The 9,784-nt window shown below is 33.9% G+C and overlaps 2 non-coding genes across 2 annotated transcripts; both read left to right on the top strand.

Moving 5' to 3' along the window:
• Positions 1–247: 247 nt before the first annotated feature.
• Positions 248–321, top strand: TRNAI-UAU. Its single transcript has one exon. It is a non-coding gene; the product is annotated as a tRNA-Ile (tRNA).
• A 6,311-nt stretch (positions 322–6,632) lies between these two features.
• Positions 6,633–6,706, top strand: TRNAI-UAU. Its single transcript has one exon. It is a non-coding gene; the product is annotated as a tRNA-Ile (tRNA).
• The last annotated feature ends 3,078 nt before the right edge of the window (positions 6,707–9,784 follow it).

The raw sequence follows: 9,784 nt of genomic DNA on the forward strand, positions 1-9,784 counted from the left end.
ATAGGTTTTATTCAAATTCCTCCCCCTTTTGGCATCCATTTTATGTATTTTTTTGCACTCTTGAATTGCATTGCATAAAAGGTGTTATTTTTGTTTTGCTCTAAAAGTACATTTTAAGCTTTATTTATTATCCTAGTAGTTGCATCTTAAATAGAACTTTTCATATCTTTCCATAATCATTCCATGCATGCTAGGTTTTCCATACTTATAATAGATTTTTTGCATCACAAAATATTGTGTAATAAATGGTCCCGTAGCTCAGTTGGTTAGAGCGTTGGTCTTATGAGCCGAAGGTCGCGGGTTCGAGCCCCGCTGGGACCATATATTTTCATTTTATTCTTACTTACATAGGTTGCATTTCATATCTAACCTAATTAGGGTTTCTATCCATTTTAAGTTTATTTTTCGCATATATCTTGTTCCCCCCTAATGTACCATATGTTGCACAACTAGATTTCGAATAATAAAAATAAACTGGCAAAAGAAAAGGAAAGAAATATAAATACATGCAAATATTTTAAATTATATAAATCTAATTTTGAGAACAACTGCTGGTACTCTGGTAGTAGTTTGGAGCATAAAAGCCCATCCACCATGAGATCTTGGGTTCAACTCTTGTTTCTCATTTTTTCTCCCCCCTCCCCCAGAATAGGTGCCAAGAAAAAAAATGCAAATATCATGAAAATATTATACAATTTTGGCATGCAAATACCTGAATCTAGATCTAAGAAACTCATATTAAATCATGAATGCAAATGGAGGAAAACTTAATCTAGATACATGCAAACACGTAATATATGTAGTGAAAATAGTCAGGAAAATCATACAACATAGGTTAGTGCATAACACAAGCCATGAAAATTACATCAACAATGATCTAGACAAAAACTGACATGCAAACCATAAACATGGAAGAATAATTCAAACTTATAAGTTGGAAGAAGACACAAATGAGGTTAATATTCATAACATAGAACATCAAAATGACCACAAAAAAAAAAAAAACATGATGTTTGAAATCATCTTGGGTGTGTGCAACAACTACCTAGAGGTAGGATCACACACACCACCTTTTACATGAAGTACTAAAAGAAAAATGGATGTAACTGCCAAACATTCAAAACTTGTGTACAAATTAGGGTTTCAAGCTAGCTCTTAAGATGGAACCTTGGTGAATCCAATATCTTGGCCAAAGATCTAAAGACCTCTTTAAATGTGAGAGAGTGTTCCATTATAGAGTTAGGAGATTTCTTCAATCTCTTAACATGTCAATGACCCAAAGCCCCATCTCAAACCGTCCAATTTGGATGAGAAAAACGTGGTTCAAAAACCCTTGGCCAATCAAATCCAAAGTGAAAACATGGTTAATCATGTTAATGGGGAGTCTTGGGGGCCAAGAAATGAACCTAGATGGGTTCCAAGCCTCTAAAAGCTACCCATAGCTAGTGATCATGAGGAAATTCTCAAAAAAAAAAAAAAAAACCTAAAACTCGACTGGCCTCGGCTCAATGAAAAAGCCTCATTTTCAACATCTACTGTGTGTAAAAGAAAGAGATCTTGATGTTGACTCAAATGCAAAAAACGTCAAACAAAGTCCAGTACATGTTGACACATGACCTTATCAAGCTCGATGGAGAATGGGTTCTAGTCGACATATGATAAAGCCCATTTGACATTGAGCGCACGTCGAACAACATGCTCTCGGAGTTGACTCAAGCTCACACAACGTTGACTTAGCAATTGTAGTATCAAATGCCAAATGTTTCCACTATAGTCAGTTTTATTTTATACCAAACTAGTTCTATTTTGATCTTAGCTGGGCTTGACCCACCTAGAGTTGTTCTTACAACTTTGGACGCCCACATCTTAGGCTTCATATCCAAATTGAATAATTCAAAGGGCATTTTGAACACTTAGTTTGTCCCTCCAACCCTATAGAGTTTCATGAGATTGACGATGTTGTATGAATCGTAACTCCATGTGACCTGAGAGGAATTATCACTTTTGAAGAGAAGCAACACATGCCTATTATGCAGTACATGCCAGATAGGGTCGTAAAACAATTCAGCCTGCATAAGAGAATATCTCGCATCATCCCTCACAATAGCAACCATGAAGCAACAAAGTTCTCCATTTAAGATTGACAACAACAAGCTTGCGACTCTAATAGAAAAAAATTTTCATTTGTTTACATACTTGGTATTAAAATCAAGGACTATCCTAATCAATAAGAATTGTTTCAAATGTGGCTGTCATTCAATTGAAATAGAATCTTCAAGGCAAATGTGCTTATTTTCATATCGAATTTTAGTATGACAAAAAAATATATCATTTAGACATACATACGGAATCTGAGACCAAATAACCATATTTCACATTGATTTACCCCGACATTTTATCATTTTACTTGAATGATCATTGACATTATAAAAAATGTGGGGGAAAATTCTAAATTTGCAGATAAAACATGATTTTTATCCGCTACTGTACAGGCAGTGCTACTGTACGCATCGTGCCGCGTAGCAGCGGCCATGTGTGCACAGTAGGCCCCACTATGCAGACATGGCCACTGCTACGTCACACGATGCATACATCAGCAGCTGTTGTACTGGAGCGGATAAAGGTTCATAAAACATCCCTCAATATAAAGAGGTACTCATCACCGTCAAGACATCCTCTACGGTGACAAACTGAGGTGTCAACAAATGGCTTTGATTGAGGGCAATCATGATAGTTAATACAAGATGCTGCCCAAGAATCTAGAAGCCATTGTAAGATAGAACTTGGGAAGTGTGGTGCGTTTAACAACTTAGCCAATCCCAATTCATCTTCCATATTTGAGAGATTATTTATAAACTTTAATTTCATGAGAAAAGGATTCATGGAGGGATATCAACCTTTCATTGGCCTAATTAATGATACTTATTTTAAGATAACACCTGGTGGCATTCTATTAGGTATCATTGCTTTAGATGCAAATCAAGGTATATTCCATGTTTGTTTGAAAACTGTAGAGATTGAGGATCAACATTCATGGGATGGTTCCTACAATTATTGCAAGACACAGTTGAACTATGAAAACATCAAGCGTTGAACTTCATTTCATACCGATAAAAGGTATTTTTGCAGATTTTTTTTTATCTAGCATATGAATATAACTTTGTATTGCAATTGAGTTATTTTCTAATAAATTCAAATGCTAATAATAAAGTCCGTTAAATGTATTTAAATATATAATATCTGGAGTTAGGAACAGATTTTATTTGAGACATTATAGAAAAACGTCAAAGCCAAATATTATGGTCATCGACTACTAAAGAATGCACTTTGGAGTGCATCAAGTGTATTCAACAAAGTTGAGTTTAAAAAACATATGGAGGAATTAAGGAAATCAAATCCCGAAGCATTCAATTAGCTTTCGACATTTTTAAAATGGGCTTGAAGTTGATATGCTTTTATGGGCATACAATGGCTCAGAAGAATGTGAACAACTTATGCAAGTCATTTAACAACTATATAGTAGTAGAAAAAGATACATCAATTATCACTTTGTGGGAATTCATTAGGAGCAAATGGATGAAGGAGATTCATATTAGATAGTATGACTACACATAAGGGAAAGATATATTCCAGTATACAAAAGAAGCTAGAGAATACCAAACTTGCTTCTAGACATGGGGGACTTGACACCTGCAAAAAATGAGGAGTTTGAGATGACATATCTTAGCCACAAATATGTTGTAAACTTTAGCCAAAGAACCTACACTTGTGGTAGATAGAACTTGACTGACTTATCGTGTAAGTATGCCATAAAAGTTATTATCCACCAATGGATCAATCTTAAAGATTATTGTGATGACTTTTATACTAAGGAGATCTTGTTTTGAAATCATATGGGTACATGATTCATCCTATGCCTAATAAGAAATATTGACCACAATCTAAAAAACATGTTGAGCTCTCTTTAAAGCCCCAAAAGATTGGTCAACCCAAAAAAACACGCAAGAAGGATCTATATGAACAAACTATAAATAAAAAGATTCAGTGAAAGAAATCAGAAAAAGAGTATTCAATTTTGTTAGATCTGTCATCAGCCCGATCATAATAGAAGGAAATGTCAATTGAGACCACAATTAGCAGCCCACTCACCCAAATCATAAAAACGAAAAAGGTCAATCAAATAATGGTTAGCAAAGCCAAGTCAGCCAAAAAGGGAAAGTTAGCAACATACTCCACTACGTACATACCCAACAACCTATTCAGCAGCCAAGTTAGTAGTGTATTTAGTAGCCTCTCAACAAACTTATATTATTTTTTTAGTTTTTTTAGATATTGCTGATATAGATATTTGACTTTTTTTTGTTGGAATTGATGTAAAAAAATAGTCATAATAGTATTTTGTCTAAGTAATGGGTGGATGGATGTGATGATGGACAAATAATCAAGTATGTTTTTGTGGGTTGTGGATGTGTGAAATATAATCACAATCCTATAATTTTTTGTGCAAAAAAGGTAATGCATTATCATCAAACATTCTTTTAGTCTCTTTGACTGAATTCTTTAAATATATTTTTTTTATAAAGCATCAATGAAGGAAGAAAATTTTGTAATGTTTTCACCATATGAGGGCTGGCATTCAGCCGTGTTCTGTGTGTGGACTAGTGGATGGTTGTTGGCTGATGGGCATGGTTGTATAAAGCCCTATGCAGGGGGTGATCTCCCTAGTAGATAGAGACTTTAGTGTACTCGTTCTAATAAATGTAAAAAATAATTTTATGTGTGGGACTACTTATAGTTATGTCTTATTATAGGAGAGACATAAATTGTTTTTAATTACAAGGTTGGTCCTTGCTCCCAATCTATATAGTGGTAGTAATCCACATTAGTTTCTAACCCTAACAATTTTATAGAGAAGGGAGTAAATAAGATCAACAAAGGGAGAGATAACAGTTATGGAATTTTCTTTGTCAAACGCTATTAATCCAGGTATAATGTTCCATTCTCGAATCTCCTATTTGCGGTTACATGTTCAATGATTCATCATGTTGATCCTATGAATATTTCTAATAATTCGTATTAGAGCTAACCATGTTTGGATCATTGAACCCTAATTTGTTCTTCAGTTTTAAATTTAGATCAATTTTCGTGTATTAGCTTGAATGTTACTTGAATGCAATTAGATTCTTTTGTTTGCATTGCAATGGAATCAGATTGCAAATCCAATGAAGTTTTATTTTTGTTTTGGGTTATTGGCGGCGGCGAACAGTAGGATCAGATTACAAAATACATTGTATTTGCAGTTCGCCTGTAGACAGTTGAAATGGTAGGTGCTCTGTTTCTAGAGAACAGGAGATTTTGCTTTGATTCCCACCGTATTAGAAAATCAACAAAGAAATTGATTTACATTTATTGTAACAAACAATAAAACTTTATATATCATAAATAATAGAATACTTTAACAATAGACTAGTTCTCACGACACTTGTAGAGTCGTAGAGGCCTCAACTCCTGAAATAGTTCACCCTGCCTATGTGTGTGTGAAGAAAAAATTATACAGTATAGGGAGGAAAGGACGATGGAGGAGTGTAGACAGAGAAAACAAGCTTTTATCTTCTTTTTTTTTTAAGTTTGAGAAGTCTATTTAAGTGGGTTTTCTTGTGTCAGCGTTGTTTATTGGTAAGACCAACTAGCAAGCTTCTTTAAGAATTGGGTAATGGATTGCTGAATTGACCAACTTGTATTGGAATTGGCCATAACTGATCCTGATTTCGACCAATCTGATATGGTCGATGCACACCCAAAAACCTTAGAAATTCCCTAGTTTTGAATTTGAGGACTGATTCTAGGATTTTTAGAGACCGATTCCGATTCAATCTGGATTGGAATCGCAATAGAAAGATTTCATCCCTGATTTCGTGTTTTAAAATCTTGCTCACAAGTCCCTCCTGCTCCATAAGCCTTTATTTAGCCCATTGTATTAATGCTCCCCTCCCCCTCTTTGGTTTAAGCCAATTGCATTGTTAATGTATGCATATTTTATGACATGATTTTTATTCCCCTTTTGCTTGTTGCTTTATGTGATAAACTAAAATAGTTTTCTAGTTTTTTTTTTTTTTTTCCAGAGTTGGGGTTCAGCATTCCTTAATACTAAAGCATGTAATTTATGTGTTTTTTTATTTCAAATAGTTGCATTACTGTTTCATCCATTATCCAACTAAATTTCATGATTTTTGGATATTGTTTTTCGTTTTCCCCTCATTTTCTTTCATATAGTGATATTTTGGTTATTTGGTCATCCAGTCGCTAATTCTGAATTTCAAAAGGCATAAAATAAGATTTTCTAATGTATTTTAGCAATATAGGTTTTATTAAATTTTTCTTTCCTTTTTGGCATCCATTTATGTTATTTTTTTTTCCCACTCTTGCATTGCATTGCATAAAAGGTGTTATTTTTGTTTTGCCCTAGTTTGGTTTCCATTAATTTCCTAGAAGTACATTTTTAGCTTTATTATCCTAGTAGTTACATCTTAAATAGAAATTTTCGTACCTTTCCATAATTATTCCATGCATGCTAGGTTTTCTTTTCATACTTATAATAGATTCTTTGTATTGCAAAACATAGTGTTATAAATGGTCCCGTAGCTCAGTTGGTTAGAGCGTTGGTCTTATGAGCCGAAGGTCGCGGGTTCGAGCCCCGCCAGGACCATAAATTTTCATTTTTTTCTTACTTAGAATAGATTGCATTTCATATCTAACCTAATTAGGGTTTCTTTCCATTTTAAGTTTGTAAATTTTTCGCATATATCTTATACCCCTTTATATAAATCTAATCAATGCATATATCTTGTTCCTCCTAATTTACCATGTGTTGCGAGGCTAGATTTCAAAAAATCCTAAAGGTTAAATAAAACTAGAAAAATCGTAATAAAATCAGAAAAATCAAGAAAAATTTTGAAAATATCATAAAAACATGAATTTATGGTCAAACATGGCGAAAGAAAAGGAAAGAAATATAAATCAATGCAAATGTCATGAATTATATAAATTTAAATTTGAGAACAACTACCTAGCGCAATTGGTAGTAGTGTGGAGCATAAAAGACCACTCTACTATAAGGTCTTGGATTCAGGCTTCTTGGTTCTCATCTTTCCTTCCGCCCACATAAAATAGGTACCTATAAAAAAATGCAAATATCATGAAAATAATATACAAAATATGGCATACAAATACCTGAATCCAAATGCAAAAAACACCATATTAAATATGCATAACATAGAACACTAAAATAATAACAAAACATGATGTTTGAAATCATCTTGGATGTGTGCAACGAATACCCAGAGGTAGGATCACACACACCACCTTTTGGATGTAATATTAAAAGAAAAATGGATGTAAAATAATGAAAGAAGATAAGTCATACCAAAAGGAAGAAGAAGATACTTACCTAGTAGAGGGATCTCAGAAATGGAGAGTTGGAGAACGTCTTTGACTTAGGAGAGAAGTCAAATGTAATTGCCAAACACTCTAAACTTATATACGAATTCAGAGTTTCAAGCTAGCTCTTAAGATGGAAACTTAATGAACCCAATATCTTGCCTAAAGATCTAAAGACCTCTTTAAACATGAGAGACTGTTCTATTATAAAGTTAGGAGATTTCTCCAATCTCTTAACATGTTAATGATCCAAAACCCCATGCCAAACCGTCCAATTTGATGAGAATGATGTGGTCCCAAAACCATTGGCTAATCAAATTCAAAGTGAAAACACGGTTAATAATGTTAATGGGGAGTCTTGGGGGCTAAGGAATGAACCTAGATGGGTTCCAAGCCTCCAAGAGCTACCCATAGCTCATGATCATGAGGAAATTCCCAAAAAAAAAAAGCCACAATTTCTGAAAAAACCTAGAACTTGACTGGATTCAGTTTGATGTTTAAACTTTAAAGTATGAACTTTGACGACGACTGTATGTCAAAGAAAGAAATATTGACGTTGACTGAAATGCACAAAACATTGAACAAAGAAAAGTGTGTGTGTTGACACATGACCCTAACAAGCTCGATGGAGAATGGGTTCTAGTCGACGTATGATAAAGCCCATTTGACGTCGAGTGCACGTCAAACAACATGTTCTCGGCATTGACTCAAGCTCTCCCCATATCGACTGAGCCATTTCAATGTCAAATGTCAAATATTTCCACTATTGTCGGTTTTATTTTTTACTAGGTTGGTTCTATTCCAAACTTGGCTGGGTCTGACCCATCCAAAGTTGTTCTTAAAACTTTGGAGACCCACATAACGAATCGAAACTCCAAGTGACTTAATAGCGATCATCACTTTCAAAGAGATGATTGCTACAATTAGGCCTAGATCTAGGAATACCTCACATCATCTCTCACAACAACGACCACGAAGTAAGAGTGTTATCTCTTCAAGGCTGATTACAACAAGCTCTCGACTCTAATAGAAGGATATGTCATATTTTTCACATACTTAGTATGAAAATCAAGGATTGTCCTGATCAACAAAAACTGCTTCTAATGTAGATCTCACTCAATTGAACTAGAATCTTTGAGGCAAATGTGCTCATTTTCATATCGAATTTTAGAGTGACAATAAAAATTTTATCGTTTAGACATACATGTGGAATATGAGGCCAAATAACCATATTTCATCTTTGTATACTCTTAGAGGCATTTTAGTCATTTTACTTGAATGATCATTAACGTTATCAAGAATGTGGAAAAAATCCTAAATTCATAGATAGAAAATCTCTCGTCTAAAGAGGTACTCATCATTGTCAAGACATCCTCTGAGGTGACAAAATGAAGTGTCAACAAATGGCTTTGATTTAAGGCAATCATGATAGCTAATACACGATGCTGCCCAAGAATCTAGAAGCCATTGTAAGATAGAACTTGGGAAGTGTGGTGCATTTAACAACTTAGCTAGTCCCAATTCAATTTCTCATGTTTGAAATGTTATTTATAAACTTTAATTCCATGAGAAATAGATCGATTCATGGAAGGGTGTCAACCTTTCATTAGCCTAGATGGTAGTCATATTAAGACAACACCTGGTGGGATTCTATTAAATATCATTGCTTTGAATCTAAATCAATGTATATTTCATGTCTGTTAGGCAACTGTAGAGATTGAGAATCAACACTCATGGGGTTGGTTTCTACAGTTATTGCAAGACACAGTTGGACTATGGCAACACCAAGCATTGAATTTCATTGTAGACCGACAAAAATGTATGTTTCTTGATTATTTTCTTTTTTATCTAGCATATGGATATAACTTTATATTACAATTGAATTATTTTCTAATAAATTTGAATTCTAATAATAAAGGTCTCTCAATGCTTTTAACCATGTAATATTTGGAGTCATGAACAAATTTTGTGTGAGTCATTTATATAAAAATTTCAAGATCAAAGAATTCATTTTGGAGTGGATCAAGTGTATTCAACAAAGTTGAGTTTGATAAACAAATGGAGTAATTAAGGAAATCAAATCCTGAAGCATTCAATTGGCTTTCAACATTTCTAATTGGCTTGGAGTCGATATGTCTTTAATAAGTATACAAAAGCTCAGGAGAATGTGAACAACTTAAGCGAATCATTTAACAAATATATAAGAGTAAAAATGGATATATCAATTATCACTTTGATGGAATTCAATAGGAGCAAATGGATGAAGGAGATTCATATTAGGTAGAATAACTACACATAATGGAAAGATCTGTTCCAATATCCAAAAGAAGCTAGAGATACCAAGCTT

This window comes from Telopea speciosissima, chromosome 2, assembly GCF_018873765.1.
Source record: "Telopea speciosissima isolate NSW1024214 ecotype Mountain lineage chromosome 2, Tspe_v1, whole genome shotgun sequence".
NCBI classification, from domain to species: Eukaryota; Viridiplantae; Streptophyta; class Magnoliopsida; order Proteales; family Proteaceae; genus Telopea; species Telopea speciosissima.